Raw genomic sequence first — 18,309 nt, forward strand, 5'->3', positions numbered from 1 at the left:
TAAAATCGCGGGTGGTCCACTTCTGTCGCCGTACTACGATCCACCCTGATCCAGAGCTCTATCTCGATGCCCAACGATTGCCTGTGGTCCCGCAGTTTCGTTTCCTGGGTCTTCTTTTTGACAACAAGCTCACTTAGCTGCCCCATATCCGACATCTGAAGGTAGGATGTTTCCGTAAACTCAATGTCCTTCGCTTCCTTGCCCACTCTTCTTGGGATGCGGACCATTCCCTCCTTCTCTGTCTTTATCGTGCTCTAGTTCTGTCTCGCTTGGACTATGGTTGTCAAGTTTATGGTTCAGCTGCTCCTTCCACACTGCACGTGCTGAATCCAGTCCACCATCGTGGTATCAGTTTGGCCACTGGTGCCTTCCCTACTAGCCATGTTGATAGTGTCCTGGTTGGAGCTGGGATCCCCCCCTCCCCTTTCTGTTCGGCGGTCCCAGCTTCTGGTGTCTTATGCGCTCGCTATCCGTTCCTCTCCCACTCATTCTTTCTATTCTATCCTGTTCCCAGACCATGGACGTCACCCACCCGACTCCCACCCTCGGGCGGGTTTACCGGTTGGGCTCCGCCTTGCATCTCTTTGTCGTGATTTTCAGCTTCCTTCTTTGTCCTGCCTTCCTCTCTCCCTCCCCTCCACCCCCCCTTGGTTAGTTCCTCGGCCTCGAATTCGGATGGATCTCCGCCGAGGTCCAAAAGATTCCATCCTCACCGGTGGTGTTCCATTCCTTTTTCCGCCAAATTTCATGGGAGTTTCGGGATGCTGTTGTTTTTTACACTGATGGCTCTAAATCTGCTGATCATGTGGGGTATGCCTTCACGTCCTCTGTCGGAACAGAAAATCATCTGCTGCCACCTACATGTGGGGTGTTTACTGCGGAACTGATGGCAATTTCCCAGGCCCTTACCTTTATTAAACAGTCCCAACACAACCGCGTTTTGTTATGTACGGACTCGATGTTATGTACGATAGCCTTCTGGCTATTGACCAGTGTTTTTCATGCCATCCCTTGGTCTCTGCCATCCATGACCATCTTGCTGATATTCACCGTGCTGCTTGTTCCATTGACTTCCTTTGGGTCCCTGGCCATGTGGGTATCCCGGGTAATGAGCTCGCTGATCGTTTGGCTGGGGGAGCAGTCACTTACCCCCGTTTTCTGTAACCCCTCCTGCAGCGGATTTACGGCTTCACATCAAATCCCACTTCGCACGGTCATGGGCCAATTCTTGGAGGCTACTCTCCTGTCTAATAAACTTCGTGCGATTCAGGTGACACCAGGCCCGTGGCGTTCTTCTTTTCGCCTCTCCCGAAAGGACTCAACCACACTGTGTCGTCTCCACATTGGCCATACCAGGCTGACCCATGGTTTTCTTTTGCGTGATGAGCCACCCCCACTTCGTGGTTGTGGAGCCTTCCAGTCAGTAGCCCACATTTTGGTTGAATGCCCCCTTCTTTTGGCTTTGCAGACTAAGTACAGACTCCCCCACACTTTACCTTTGATGTTGGCTGACGATTCCCGGATGGTCTCTATGGTTCTCGGTTTCCTCCGGGAAAGTGGTTTTTATTCTCAGCTTTAAGGTTTTTAATCTCTCTCTGGTGTTGGGGCAGGGCGGTGAGTGTTTGGGCATCTCCCGCTGTAAGCCGTGTTTGGAGATTTCCGACTCACCTCCCTGACGGAGATCCGCTTTTCTTCCCCTTTTACTCTGTTTTTACCCCCCCCCCCCCCTTTTTTTAAAGGATTGGTTAGTCTCCTTTTCCCATACATACTTCTACATTCTAGCGGTTGTACCTTTTAAGTCACAGGTGGTCTTGCCTATGCTGGTTCAGCATAGCGTTGGGTTCGTTCTCTTGCTGACTTCCCTCGTTTTGTTTTTGCCATTGACAACATGACTGCCCCTTTATGTTTTTGGCCTTTTCCCTTTTATTGTTCTGACTTTCCTGAGATGTCACATTGGCGGAATGGACCACATATGAAACAAGGGACTGATGACCTTGCTGTTTGGTCCCGTAAACCTCAAACAAGCAACCAACCAACTTTTTGCAGTGAGTTCAGTTGTCTGTCGCAGTGAATTTGATGCTGACTCTAATTTTGTTTGTCATATCTGTCCAATTTCATGTTGACATATTGTCAGGCATGGCTTTCATATGTGTATCGAGAGTTTTGTGGCAGTGGGGCTTTATTAATTCCAATCGTACTGTCCTTCATCACCAACGCTGCTACCGATGTTTAGTAGGGAGGTTTTTCTTGTATTTAACTGAGCACTCACCATAATAAAATAATTGACGATGTCCACCAAAATGAGATCTTCCAGTGATGATGCAGAAATACATATGCCAGCAGTGTGTGCTATGTAGCATTTCCTGACATTTCCAAAGGCCACATGAAATCTTGCAGCCATGATGTTTATTGAGTGGCACTCTGCAGCCACGCCATACGTAGCGATTGAGAGTAGGCATACTTTCTGGATGGGATACTCAGTTTTAAAAGGCCTGCTCAAGTGTCCGTTGATCAGGACCTGTGATGAAGCACCTGCAGTGAAAGCTTAATTTAATGAAATTTGCACTATACTCACATTATTACATGGTTTTGTAGACACGTTGATGAGGTTGAATGTCTTCTCAAAGTCCAAAAATAAAAGTGCATCATGACCTTTGCTATATGCAAAGGCACAAAGTATGTCACAAAGGTTGCACGTTGCAGAAATTGTTCTTCGGCTGGATATGGCACAGTATTGATACTTGTCTAAGTTCTTCTTTAATACTGGTTGCATTTGCATTTTAACCGCACTGGCCATGATCTCATAATTGGCATTTAACAGAATGATGAGTTTCACTTTATTAATAATCTCGCTGTTGCCCTTCTTAGCCAGTGGCACCATCATGCCACCATTGAAAGCGAGAGGTATATTTGCAGTATCCAATAACTCATTAGCCATGTCCAGCAGTGTGGATATGAAAAGATACCAGTAGTGTTCATAAAATTCTGTGGGGGCACCCATCTGGTCATGGCATTTTATCATTGGTGAAGAGTGCCTCACAGTGCACTGTTTCATTCTGTGTCATTTGGCTAATAAGCATTTCAGTCACCTGCTCACAAAGATATTCTTTAATCTCTTGTAAGCTGAAGAGTGCTATAATTTTCTTGTATGTGGTTTATGACTTTGCGATGATTTAGTAATTTCGTTTTTCACTGCAATAGAGGTGTTATTTTGGTTTTGTAGTTTTTGATATCTGCAACAATATCACTCAGAATGATACTGTGTGAATACGAGTCCCTTCAAACATTGATAATAAAACTCTCTTTATTTGCTTCTACCAGAAAGATTTTTACCTGTTGCATCATGTGATTATATTCCTTATTCTGGACTAGCTTTGTGTGTCCACCAGTGCAGAATGCTCTTGTAGCATTCTTTGTATTGAAATACCTGATTCCGGTCTTGCATTATTTGCTCATCTAGTTGGTTGAGTGAGTGTGTGTGTGTGTGTGTGTGTGTGTGTGTGTGTGTGAGAGAGAGAGAGAGAGAGAGAGAGAGAGAGAGAGAGAGAGAGAGAGAGAGAGAGAGAGAGAGAGAGAGAGAGAGATCTGATAGGTGCAGTTGCAGAGACATTGACGGGAGGGAAATCTCCATTCATTACATGCTCAGCGAGGCTTTGGGAGACAAATTTATATCTGTACCCGTACGCGCGTGTTGCTAGAACAACTACAGCATGTGTATGGGATAACGTCATTTTCTCAAAGTCATGATATTTCAAATTTCTATCATTTAAATGAGACATATAATTCCTAATGAAGCATCTGGTCACATAGGTATAAGCCAACCAATCACCATGAAGTTTTTGCCACGTGTCATGCAAATGAAGATCCTGGTCAAGATGTTTGAGCTCGTTGTCCTGGATCACATAATGCTCACATCACCCATCCTTATGGCGAAACAGGCAACCGCATAAATAATTTTTATATTGGGCAACAGATGTCACAGGTGACACTAAGATGCTTTTTGACATATGCGTGCCATAGAATAGGCAGTGCTGTTTTTTTGCTGAAGTTTGTTAGAGTAGGTTTTTTGCCAATGAGCAGGAATTGGCCCAGCTGGAGTGCTGCTAGTAGAATGTGTTCATACCACAGCCCAACTGTAACCAAAGGTCAGCTGTGATTAGTCCTCAGCAATTTTTCTTGAATTTTCAGTGAGTAAATGCAGATTAACTCTCGTAATTCTGTAGGGTTTATTTCTACCATCAGGATACATTTATAATTATACACAGAATAAATAAATGAAATCAATGAAAATTGATACTTTAAACTCTTCTCACAAGTTAGTGTTTGAATGGAGATTGTATTGCTACAAAAGCTTTCAATCTTTATGCAGTCACATTGTTTACACACACTTTGCTCTGCATTCTATGTGTACTGATAATGCCCACCTATGTGGATTAGAAGAACATGCTGCCCTACTATTCAAACTGTGGAACAAATTTCTCATGAATTTTATAAAATTAGCCAAGTTGTCTGTTGTACCACTCTGCAATTACTTAGTTTGCTATATAAGTTATGATAGCAGCAAGAGCGGCTGAGGACCTGAACTAAGATTTTCAAACTCATTTTCTGGAATGAATCTGACTGCAAATGGTCAGTGAGTTTTAACAACATTCTGCTTTGCCTGCAATATTTGACCGGTAGATGGCCACAGTCGGCGTAAGGACCATTTCATTTCCGTCAATCAGGTGGATATTTGTTGCATTTTTATTACTGTATGTTGGAGCAGACTGTCATCTTCATGAAACAGGGCTCCCAAGTTATGTGTGCAGAACATTCACTGCTTGATTATTGAGGCATACTGTAGGATAGAATGGGCGTAGGCACATAAAGTTGTTATTCATGAACAACAACCTGTTGTAGTTGTGTTGAGCTGCAGGTTTGCTGTGGATAAGTACAATAGAGTCAGAAGAATAGTGTAGGAAACCTGTTGAGCAATTTTGGATAATTTGTGTACTTTGTACATGCCTTTCACCAAAAATGATGCCAAACCAATAATAGAAAGTTTTTTTGGAGGAGAAATGGCAGTTTCAAAGTTGTGTGGGTGCATAGATGGCAAGCATATGAGAATAAAGAAACCTCTTCATTTAGGTAGTGTCTTCAGAAATTATAAGCTTTTTTTCTCAGTTTTCTGACAAGCTGTAGTTGTTCCAGAATAGTGACATAGGGCAGAGGGAGTGGTGGTTTTTCTCACAATAAAGCTTCTCTGAGATGATGATGGACACTGCTAGCCCTTCCAGGAACAAACATTATAGCACATCACATTATTTTGGGCAATGAAGGCTATTTGGTACAGACTTATCTGATGAGATCTGAAATCCGCTTACAGAAGATGGAAAAGGAAAAACCACATGGATAGTAATGTCATTTTTCTTTGACAGTTCACATTTATCTACAGAACATACTACACTAATAAGTGGAACACAATATTAACCAACACAAAGAAAGATCAACAGGACTTGTTTACAAATAATCATGTTAAGCCACTCATCAAAGGCTGAAAGCAATAAATCAGTAATAAATACAAAATTGTAAGATTATAATATGTTTCTTAATTAAAGTAATTTGGTCTCAGAATAATTGAAAGATTTACTCTCCCAAAACCTTACAAACAAATTGCCATGTATGGCTAGTAAGAGTTAAAAAAAAATTAAATTAAATCCTATCTTAATCAGACTGGCCTTTGAAAGGAACATCTGCTGTGCGATTACTAAATCAAAAGTCCAAACATTCAGTGTTTGAAACGGACCAATCATGAAAGTTACATGCCAACAGTTATGATTCACCAAGATTTTCTTTTACATGCATGGAATTAATAGAGTATGAAAGTGATGGCAAAATAATTAGGAAAAACATTTCAAACGTTGACCACTAGAAAAGTAAGCTCAAATTTTCCAAATATTAGCACAGTAAGTGCAGGCTTAAAAAGTCTGAATTAGAAAATCTGAAGATTACTCATAAATTGGATAATATTAACCATTTTAGGAGAGACATGAAATATTTGGCGGAAAAGATTAACCTGAGAGCTGGTAAGTGTGTAGGCTAAACAAACTTAAGAAATATGCTGCTAGCAGGCAGACCGCTCCGCTAAGGTACTGTCAGGCAGCCACAAACACTCCCAAAAAAAAACAACATGATGGGATGTAACAGAAACAGGTCTCTGCAGCCAAGCAGCTGTCCAAACAACGGACCCCCAACTTGTAAAACTAAGAGCTGTTAACAAATGCCATTCGGCTCAAACATGGGCTAAAAGAAACAAGTTAAGAAAATGTAATATCCCACAGCTTAGTAACTTAATGGCATAAAATTTTCAAGTCTGCCATAATAATCAAACATTTGAGAGAAATTTATAACGTTATCTTGCTTAGGGGGAATGCACAAATGAAGTGGTTTTAGCATTTCACAGAATACTAACAACAAGAGGTAGTCATATGGTTGAAGATATTTTCTCTCTCTCTCTCTCTCTCTCTCTCTCTCTCTCTCTCTCTCTCTCTCTCTGTTTGTTTTTTTAGAGTTTCTGAACAGTCTTATTGAATGACACTGTTCTTCATGTACATCTGTACATCTAGTAATAATGTAATGATTGAGTAAATCTGATCACACAGTTTTATGTTAATCGCTAAGTTATATTTACGGTTTTCACATACATTCCACACTCATGTCCTCTGCAACTTTTAACCATAGTTTCCTCTGTAAGTTGGGGTGCTGATATCTTGTACCTTACACATCAACAGTGGCCTGTTGTCATTCACAAGATTTATAAGCTTCTCCATTTCCATAGGTGGTAATAAGTACAAAACACTCCCATACACAAGCTGCAACAGGTACTCGTTTGCACCGATTATGTACGACCAATTCCATTTAACTGGGATCCGTCAGTCAGCTGGCTGTGTACGGCCGTATGTGGCCAACTCGGTCATGGTCAGTGGACATGCATCAGCACTGCTTATGTCTTGGAAATATTTGGTTGTTTGCAGTTGTCCAACTAGTCGGGCGAATACAGTTCCAGTGGGTACCCAACCTAATTGGTCAGTGGATGTGAGCGAACGACATTGTCACATCTGATTTGTAAGAGTTCACTCACTATCTACCACGTTCTTGTAAAAGTTCAGAAACACATGATACCTAACCTCTCCTTCCTCTCCTTCTGTGAGATGTTGTTTGCTTCAGAAATGATGCAAAGTCTGTCTACTATGCTGTTCACCTTTAGTGCACAACTCTTTCACCGCAAGAAACAATTTAGTAGTGAACATACAGTCTCAAAGTTGGCAAGTGTTCATTTCCATTCACTACATCGTAAATGTCTGTGCAACAGGCACGAAGTAATAGAAACAAATGGCAAAGAGCATGAACAAATTGCTCATTTAAGCCTGGTTTACACTGGAGTGAATGTTCATCAGCAAACAAGAATTCTCTCTGGTGTAAGTGTTGGGTGAGCATGAGCAGACAGCATTGGGTCATGTTTGTACACATCTTCATATATGAGCATAAATCTGAACATTTTTAGTTCACAATTTGTCTGTCTATACCTTCCACAGTTCATGTACTCAGCGGCACTATTTGTTATGACGACTTGATTCAATAGTTGTGCTATCTCAGAAATAACTGTTCTTTGTAGTGAAGTAGTGACTTGGATTGCTTGTACTTGGCCAGGGTTGCCACATATTTCACTAAATTGAGTAACATCTGATCATTGGTGCCCCACGTTAGGGTGTGACTGTCACTATCTGGTAGCTATTCCCTGATGACAGTTGTCTGCCAGAGCAAGCAGCTGGTCATGTTATTTCTTATGTAGTCTAAGTCATCACATTTACTTGCTTTTGGAATTTTGACATTAAAACTTAATACACAATTGAAAAGCACCTCCAAGCATAACATTTCTATTAAAAGAACAAAGTAAAATAGGGACATCATTTTTGTAAAGCTATGATCTTTTATTAAGTCTGTTGGTTCCAGAAGGAGGATGCACATTGGAAATTAAAACTCAATTAACATGACATGATGTTCTCCTGCTAGTGAGATATATTGCTTCTGTAAAATGGATGCCTTAACACAATAAAATTAATATTCCTATTGACTCGTCTGTGTTAATATTGCTGGCTGTTACGTACTTTCCAATGTTGATTTCAGCAAGTACATCGTGTAACAGTGAAATGTCCACATATGTGCCATGTAAGAAACTTATCAATGCTTGCAGTTCTATGCTGCTTTTGATCCTATTTACATTCAAAGTTGTAACATTGTGACTTTTCTTGGAAGGTCATTGGTTTACACAATATTTGTGGCGCATCCTGGCTCCTGGCCAGACCACCACACTTCGCCACATTGTGTGGTCAGAGAACCTTAATCCATTTCCATCACATCCATTCTTAGAGTTTCCACAGTATTTTGTTGGCCATTTCATACTACTTTGATTGTTTTCAGTTCCTTCCCAGTTTAATTTTAACATTGTGACTTTTCTTGGAAGGTCATTGGTTTACACAATATTTGTGGCGCATCCTGGCTCCTGGCCAGACCACCACACTTCGCCACATTGTGTGGTCAGAGAACCTTAATCCATTTCCATCACATCCATTCTTAGAGTTTCCACAGTATTTTGTTGGCCATTTCATACTACTTTGATTGTTTTCAGTTCCTTCCCAGTTTAATTTTAACTTTTCTTTTAGTTTTGCATGGGTAATTCACATTTTCTTATTGTCTAGAGATCATTGTCACCCATTTCTCTGATTTTTATTTTGTAGCTTTTCAAACTTATTTGAGGAAGGTATGACATGGTTGGGACCAACAATTCCAATTTGTTGATAGGTGTCTTCCGGTTGAAGCCACTCAAGTTTTTTTTAGGTGGTTCAGCTGTTATGCTGCTTCTTGTTTGTTGCTGTTAGAGTACTTTATCTTCTAGTGAAATTGAAGTAGTTAGTTCCTGTGAGTTAGTATGGGTAGGAGTCATTCTTGGCAGCTGAAATAAAATAATTTGATCCTCTTACCAACCTCCCAATTCAGATGATAAAAGTGCTGAAAGGTTCAAAGAAGACTTGAGTCTAATTTCAGACATGTACCCAATTCATACAATTATAGTTGGTAGTGACTTCAATTTTCCCTCAATATGTTCGTGAAAATTCATATTTAAATCCAGAGGTATGCATAAAACATCATCCGAAATTATGTTAAATGCAGTCTCTGAAAAATGTTTCGAGCAGTTAGTAAATTGTTATCTTAGAAGATAGATTAAGGAAAGGCAAACCTACATTTCTAGCATTTGTAGACTTAGAGAAAGCTTTTGACAATGTTGACTGGCATACTCTCTATCAAATTCTGAAAGTGGCCGGGAGCAAAAGGCTATTTACAATTTGTACAGAAACCAGATGGCAGTTATACGAGTTGAGGGACATGATAGGGAAACAGTGGTTGGCAAGGGAGTGAGACAGGCTTGTAGCCTCTCCCCAATGTTATTCAATCTTTATATTGAGCAAGCAGTAAAGGAAACAAAAGAAAAATTCGGAGTAGGAATTAAAATGCATGGAGAAGAAATAAAAACTTTGAGGTTCGCTGATGACATTGTAATTCTGTCGGAGACAGCAAAGGACCTGGAAGAGCAGCTGAATGGAATGGACATGGTCTTGAAAGGAGGATATAAGATGAACATCAACAAAAACAAAAAGAGTATAATGGAATGTAGTCGAATTAAGGTGGGTGATGCTAAGGGAATTAGATTAAGAAATGAGACACTTAAAGTAGTAAAGGAGTTTTGCTGTTTGGGGAGCAAAATAACTGATGATGGTTGAAGTAGAGAGGATATAAAACGTAGACTGGCAATAGCAAGGAAAGTGTTTCTGAAGAAGAGAAATTTGTTAACATCGAGTATAGATTTAAGTGTCAGGAAGTTGTTTCTGAAAGTATTTGTATGGAGTGTAGCCTTGTATGAAGGTGATACATGGACGATAAATAGTTTGGACATGAAGAGCATAGAAGCTTTCGAAATGTGGTGCTACAGAAGAATGCTGAAGATTAGATGGGTAGATCATGTAACTAATGAGGAGGTATTGAATAGAATTGAGGAGAAGAGAAATTTGTGGTACAACTTGAGTAGAAGAAGGGATCAGTTGGTAGGACATGTTCTGAAGCATCAAGGGATCACCAATTTAGTATTGGAGACAGTGTGGAGGGTAAAAATCAGAGGGAGACCAAGAGATGAATACACTATGCAGATTCACAAGGATGTAGGTTACAGTAGGTACTGGGAAATGAAGAAGCTTGCATAGGATAGAGCAGCATGGAGAGCTGCATCCAACCAGTCTCAGGACTGAAGACCACAACAACAGCAACAGTAAATGGCTGCAAAAACGCATTTGACCTCTTAGCAACAAATAATCGTGAGCTAATAACGAGTGTCAAAACGGATACAGGAATTGGTGCACACAAGGTTGTCATAGCGAGACTGAATATTGTAACTCCAAAATCTTCCAAAAATAAACAGAAAATATGCCTATTGAAAAAAGCAGATAAAAATTCATGTGACGCCTTCCTGAGAGACAATCTCCACCAAATAAATTAACAATTGATGGAGCTGATCACCCTTAGTACACAAAACTGGTTTGAACACTGTTGCAGAAATAATGAAAAAAGCAGCCAAATTTAAATGAATGCAAAATCTCAAAGATTGGTTGTCTTTTACAAAAGCTTGAAATTTACCGTGGACTTCAATGAGAGATGCTTATAATAGTTCCCACAGTGAAACTTTGTCTCGAAATCTGTCAGAAAAATTCCAAATAGATTCTGGTTGTATGTAAAATATGCTACTGATGGGACACAGTCGATGCCTTCTCTGCACAATAGCAATGGAAATACTATCAACAACTGTGCTGCCAAGGCAGAGGTACTTAACACAGCCTTCCAAAATTCCTTCACCAAAGGAGGTGAAGGAAATATTCCAGAATTTGAATCAAGAACAGCTGCCAGCATAAGGAACTTAGAAGTAAATATCCTTGAAGTATTGAAGCAATGTAAAACACTTAATAAAAGGAAGTCTTCCAATTTAGCCTGTATACCAATTAGGTTCCTTTCAGAGTAGGCCGATTCAATAGCTCCTTACTTAACAATCGTATAAAACTACTCACTTGACAAAAGATCCATACCCGAAGACTGGAAAGTTGAACAGCTCACACCAATATTCAAGAAAGGCAATAGGAGTCATCCACTAAATTACAGGCCACATATATTGTGTTCAAACACTGTGAATTACCACGAAGAGAACTGTCAATTGACACAGTCAACATGGATTTAGAAAACATTATTCTTGTGTAACACAACTAGCTCTTTACCCACGCGAAATGTTGAGTGCTATTGATAAGGGATTTCAAATTGATTTCCAAAAGGCTTTTGACACTGTACCTCACAAGCAGCTTATAGTCCAATTGTGTGCTTATGGAACATCGTCTCAGTTATGTGACTGGATTCTTGATTTCCTGTCGGAGAGGTCACACTCTGTAGTAATTGATGGAAAGTCATCAAATACAACAGAAGGGATTTCTGGCATTCCCAAAGGCAGTGTTAGAGTTCCTTTGTTGTTCCTTGCCTGTATAAGCGATTTAGGAGACGATTTGAGCAGCTGTCTTAGATTGTTTGCAGATAATGCTGTCATTTATCATCTAGTAAAGTTATCAGAAGATAAAAAATTGCAAAATGATTGAGAAAAGATATCTGTATGGTGCGAAAATTGGCAATTGGCCCTAAATAATAAAAGTGTGAGGTCATCCACATGAACACTAAAAGGAATCACTGAAACTTCAGGTACACTATAAATTGGTCAAATGTAAAGGCCGTAAATTCAACTAAATACCTGTGAATTACAATTATGAACAACTTAAATTGGAAAGAACACGCAAAAAATGCTGTGGGGAAAGTGAACCAAAGACTGCATTTTATTGACTGGACACTTTGAAGATACAACAGATCTACTAAAGAGACTGCCTACATAACACATGTCTGTCATCTTTAGGAGTACTGCTGCATGATGTGTGATCCTTACCAGGTAGGATTCGTGGAGTACATTGAGAAAGTTCAAAGAAGAGCAGTGTGTTATGTATTATTGAGAAACAGGAGAGAGAGAGAGAGAGAGAGAGAGAGAGAGAGAGAGAGAGAGAGAGAGAGAGTTGCAGATATGATTGGGCTGGACATCATTAAAACAGAGGTGTTTTTCACTGCAGCGGAATCTTCTCACGAAATTTCAGTCCTCAACTTTCTCCTCCAAATACGAATATATTATGTTGACACCGACCTATGTAGGGAGGATTGATCATTGTAATAAAATAAGGGAAATTGGAGCTCACATGGAAAGAAATAGGTGTTTATTTCTCCCTCACACTGTCACAGATTGGAATAACAGCAAATTATTGTGAAGATGGTTCAATGAACCCTCTACTAGGTACTTAAGTGTGATTTGCCGAATATCGATATAGATGTAGATGAAATGCGTGCAGCATCATGTGTAGTGTACCCAGTCCTCCTGCAGGTCCAGGGGTTAGAACAGGCCCGAGGTATTCATTCCTGTCGTAAGAGGCGATTAAAAGGAGTCTCACACGTTTCGGGTTTGACCTCCATCTTTCTAAATTTTCCCAAAGAGCGAGCCAATTGAGGAAGGGGGCCTTACATGGTGCATTGAGATCTTTAGCCCACTTTCTCATCGTCGCATTGCACTTCTGATCATTCTCCATTCGTTGTGCAAGGACACCTTCTTGGGTGTATTTTCCGCCATGCACTATCGATTTATGCACTGACGATGACCATGGCCCCTTCTTTGCACCCCATATCCAGCATGGTAGCCAGTCCATTATGGTGAGGCCGACATGTACCCTCTTGGTTGTAGCCCCCTGACAACACGGGGATCGCTCTGCTGATACTTGTGCCATTAACTTCCCATGTATGCCATGGAGTAGATGCCCAGCTCCCTGGGGCATGGGGATTCCCGGCAATGGCCATCCTGCCAGGTGGCCCTTGATGAGGCTGGGTGGTGCCCATGGAGAGAGGCTCTGGTTGGAGTGGGTGGCATCAGGGCGGGCGACACGCCATGAAGCGTAGTACGTCATCTCTTGCTGGTAGTCCACCACCAGCAGTCTCTAAGTGGGCAAAGTCTAACTTCAATGCTAAGAAATATGACCCCAAATCTTTCCCTTCCCTGGTCACACCATGGGATGTCAGTTCCTCTTCCATGCAGAGCCCCAGAAACACTCACCAGTTCCACCCTACTGACCTGATTATTTCTCTCATCTAGTTTTGTTATTGTTGGTCCAACTGATGTCTATTACATTTTTGACCCTCTCACTTTTACTATTATAAGTGTGCTGGCTAGAAGGCATTCTTTAGGCTGTAACAGTCTTCACTCTTAATTGAATTGGTGGTGGATGGATGCAAGTGGGGTTTCTCCCACCACACACGAACCCCGGGGAAGCCCCTCATCTGCACTGTCCTCCGTACTGAGGTGACCTATATACTTCTCCTTAAATTAGTTTTTATAGCCCTCCCAGGGGACACCACCTTACCATGTGGACCTTCAGTGCCAGGGTTTGCATGCTTTGATGAGGTCGAGAGCTGTGCCAGCAGTAGCGTAGCTACTGGCGGGGTCACCCAAGCCAGAGTGGTCTCGACTGAGGATCCAGCAAGTGTGTGTCACCCCCCCCCCCCCCCCTGCAGGTCCGGGGTAAGAATAGGCCCGAGGTATTCCTGCCTGTCGTAAGAGACGACTAAAAGGAGTTTCAACCGTTTCGGCCTTCCATGTGATGGTCCCCCTTGGGGTTTGACCTCGATTTTTCAAAATTCTACAGAAGTACGAGCCTTTTGGGGAAGGACGCCTTACGTGGTGTCTCACTGGTCCTCAGTGCACTAAGACCTTGGCACTCAGCATTGTAACGGCGTTGTAACCACACTCGCTATTCCTCAAATTGGGCCTAAATGCCTGATGGGTTGCACAAGTTACGCCCATAGTGCGTCCCCATCTGCACCTACAATCATGATGGACTTTCAATGGCACCCGAAATCCAGCACGATAGCCAGCCCGTTGTGGTGGGGTCGTCATGTACCCTCTAGGTTGTAGCCCCCTGACAACACAGGGATCGTACTGCCGATACCTGAGCTGCACGCTCCCCACATCGGCTAAGGAGTAGATGCCCTGTCTCCTTGGGGCATCAGGACTTCCGGCAACGGTCATCCTGCCAGGTGGCCCTTGCTGAGGCTGGGTGGTGCCCGTGGGGAGAGCCCCTGGTCGGAGTGGGTGGTATCGGGGCGGACGTTTCGCAGATGAAACGTCAACATGTATCGGGTCGCTCTGCGGCCGAGTCTTTTAAAAAGAAAGGTACTGTCTCTGGTTCTGGTTCTCCTGCCCCTTCCCCCTTGGCCGCTCCCTGGGAGGAAGGACAGGCCCGTCGGCTTGGGGCGAAGTACTTCCCCCGCTATTTAGTCTGTTCTCGGACTGATGGGGGGACGTTTGCCACCTCCAAGCCCATGTTCTTTGTCCAGCACATCAAGGACATCTTCGGGGAAATCGAGGCTCTCAGTAAAATGCGTTTTGGGTCCGTTCTTATAAAGACCACCTCCGCCACTCAGTCGGCGGCGCTCCAGGCGTGTGACCGACTAGGGGACATCCCAGTGTCCATTGTCCCGCATCTGGTACTGGCACTGAATAGGACGCAGGGGGTTATTTTTTCATCGGGACCTCCTGCTGCAATCTGATGAGCTCAGGGCCAACCTCGAGCGCCGAGGCGTGCATTTCGTCCGGCGAGTCCAGCGCGGCCCCAAAGACCGTCGCATCGCCACCGGGGCCTTTATCCTCGCCTTCGAGTGGGACGTTCTCCCAGAGAAGGTAAAGGTGATGTGCTACCGGTGCGACGTGCGACGTTACATCCCGCCTCCTATGCGCTGCTTTTGGTGTTTGCGCTTTGGGCACATGTCATCACGGTGTGAGGCTGAGCCCCTTTGTGGCGATTGTGGATGTCCTCTTTGTGAGGAACATACATGCACCCCACCACCTCGGTGCGTCATTGTCCTGGCATCCACTCGCCTGGATCTTTAGACTGCCCCGCGTATCAGATGGAGAAGAAGATCCAAGAATAAAAAATTTTGGATCGCCTCTCTTATTCTGAGGCCAGGAAAAAGTATGACCGCCTCCATCCCGTGACGTTGACAACTTCGTTTGCCTCAGTCGTGTCCACTCCTTCCACAGTATCCTCACCCCTATCCTGTCCCCCCTCCACCTCCTCATCCCGTCCGGGGTCTATGCCTCCGCCTCCCAAATCCCTCCCTTCCAAATCCTCCTCCCTCGCGGCCCCTGTCCCCTCTGCCCCAGGGGCCACCCTTCCTCCTCCTCCCCCTCCGCCACCTGAGAAGCGATCCTCTTCTCAGGCGTCCATCCGGGAAACGTTCCGGACCCCGGCTTCCGAGGTCCGGCGTTCCAAAACGGACCCCGCGCATGAGGACCTTCTTCGGGTCCAGCCCACCATCCCCGTGCCTCATCGGACTTCCCAGAAGGCCTCTAAGAAGAAGTCTTTATCCCCCTCTCCACCCCGGCGCGTTTCGCTGACGCTCCATCTGTGAGTCGCTGCTCCCGTCCGTCCTCAGTTTCGCCGGGACGCTCTGCTGCCAGGCGCTCAGCTGGCCTCTCGGCGAATGATGCTGCCCCTCCTACGCAACCCGGGAAAGCGGCCGCAGCTGGCGACAACTCGATGGAACAGGATCCGCCTCCCGCCGGTTGTAGCGTTGTTCCCTCGCAACCTGGCCCTCCGTGGCCGTCGAGGTGATCAGCTCTTCACCCGTTTCATTCCCCTTTTTTTCTGACTAGCGATGGCTTTGTTACATTGGAACATAAGAGGTATTCGATCCAATCGGGAGGAATTACAACTGCTCCTCCGCCTGCACTGTCCGCTCGTCCTTGGTCTCCAGGAAACCAAGTTGCGCCCAACTGACTGTCTTGCTTTTACGCACTATACCTCGGAGCAGTCTGACCTCACCCCTGTGGACGGTATTCCAGCTCATGGTGGGGTCATGTTGCTCGTTCGGGACGATGTCTATTACCATCCCATCCCATTGATCACCCCACTCCAAGCAATAGCTGTCCGTATTACTCTTTCTGCCTTTACTTTTTCCGTTTGTACCGTCTACGCTCCATTGTCATCCGCAGTTAGTCGGGCTGACATGATGCACCTGCTTGTTCAGCTTCCTCCTTCGAGCTGGAACATACCGAAAGCTGACTGGGGACTTTACTCCTCCCTGGCGACCTTTCTGGACCACGATTTTCTCAGTTGTGACAGTCAGGTCGAATACCTCACGGCTGTTATCATCAATGCTGCCGAACGTTCCATTCCTCGTACTACCTCTTCTTCACATCGCGTTTCCGTCCCCTGGTGGAATGAGGCTTGTAGAGACGCTATCCATGCTCGACGACGTGCTTTATGCAACTTTCGCCGCCATCCTACGTTGGCGAATTGTATTGGATACAAACGACTCCAAGCACAATGCCGTAGAGTCATCAAAGACAGCAAAAAAGCTTGTTGGGCCTCTTTCACCAGTTCCTTTAACAGTTTTACTCCCTCTTCTGTCATCTGGGGTGGCCTGCGCCGGCTGTCGGGCATTAAGGCCCACTCCTCGGTACCTGGCCTGACTTCAGGTACTGAGGTCCTTGTTGATCCTGTGGATGTCTCCAATGCCTTCGGCCGCTTTTTCGTGGAGGTTTCAAGCTCCGCCCATTACCATCCTGCCTTCCTTCCCAGGAAAGAGGCAGAAGAGGCTCGGCGACCTTCCTTCCACTCGCTGAATCTGGAAAATTATAATGCCCCCTTTACTATGCGGGAACTCGAATGTGCACTTGCACTGTCCCGGTCCTCTGCTCCGGGGCCAGATGCCATTCACGTTCAGATGCTGTCTCACCTTTCTCCGGCAGGCAAAAGCTTCCTTCTTCGTACCTACAATTGCGTCTGGACCGAAGGTCAAGTCCCCATGCATTGGCGTGACGCTGTCGTTGTTCCTATACCCAAACCCGGGAAGGATAGACACCTTCCTTCTAGTTACCGCCCCATTTCTCTTACAAGCTGTGTCTGTAAGGTGATGGAGCGCATGGTTAACGCTCGGTTAGTTTGGATTCTTGAATCTCGACGGCTACTTACCAATGTTCAATGCGGCTTTCGTCGCCACCACTCCGCTGTTGACCACCTTGTGACCTTGTCGAGATTCATCATGAACAACTTTTTGCGAAAGCGCCAAACGGTAGCCGTGTTCTTCGATTTGGAGAAGGCTTATGATACCTGTTGGAGAGGGGGTATCCTCCGCACTATGCACAGGTGGGGTCTACGCGGTCGCCTGCCCCTTTTTATTGATTCCTTTTTAACAGATCGCAAGTTTAGGGTACGTGTGGGTTCCGTATTGTCCGACGTCTTCCTCCAGGAGAACGGAGTGCCTCAGCGCTCCGTCTTGAGCGTAGCCCTTTTTGCCATAGCGATCAATCCAGTTATGGATTGCATTCCACCTAATGTCTCAGGCTCTCTTTTTGTCGATGACTTCGCGATCTACTGCAGTGCCCAGAGAACATGCCTCCTGGAGCGCTGCCTTCAGCGTTGTCTAGACAGCCTATACTCATGGAGTGTGGCAAATGGCTTCCGGTTCTCTGAAGCGAAGACGGTTTGCATCAACTTTTGGCGATATAAAGCGTTCCTTCCGCCATCCTTACATCTCGGTCCCGTTGTTCTCCCATTTGTGGAAACAACTAAGTTTCTAGGGCTCACACTGGACAGGAAACTTTCTTGGTCTCCGCACGTCTCTTATTTGGCTGCCCATTGTACACGTTCCCTTAATGTCCTCAGAGTTCTTAGTGGTTCATCTTGGGGAGCGGATCGCACTGTCCTGCTTCTCTTGTATCGGTCCATAGTCCAATCAAAAATGGTTCAAATGGCTCTGAGCACTATAGGACTTAACATCTGTGGTCATCAGTCCCCTAGAACTTAGAACTACTTAAACCTAACTAACCTAAGGACATCACAAACATCCATGCCCGAGGCAGGTTTCGAACCTGCGACCGTAGCAGTCGCGCGGTTCCGGACTGTGCGCCTAGAACCGCTAGACCACCGCGGCCGGCAGTCCGATCAAAGCTGGATTATGGGAGCCTTGTCTGCTCGGCCATCCCTCTTACGCCGTCTCAACTCCATCCACCATTGGGGGTTACGTCTTGCGACCGGAGCATTCTACACTAGTCCCGTCGAGAGTCTTTATGCTGAAGCTGCTGAATTACCATTGACC

General features: G+C 44.5%; 1 protein-coding gene across 1 annotated transcript in view; it reads left to right on the forward strand.

Annotated features, from left to right (window-relative positions):
- LOC124798075 (nicalin) overlaps positions 1 to 18,309 on the forward strand; it is a 123,063-nt gene that overhangs the window by 44,508 nt on the left and 60,246 nt on the right. The gene's annotated exons all lie outside the window — the stretch shown is intronic.

The sequence above is a fragment of the Schistocerca piceifrons genome, chromosome 5 (assembly GCF_021461385.2).
Source record: "Schistocerca piceifrons isolate TAMUIC-IGC-003096 chromosome 5, iqSchPice1.1, whole genome shotgun sequence".
Classification (NCBI taxonomy): Eukaryota; Metazoa; Arthropoda; class Insecta; order Orthoptera; family Acrididae; genus Schistocerca; species Schistocerca piceifrons.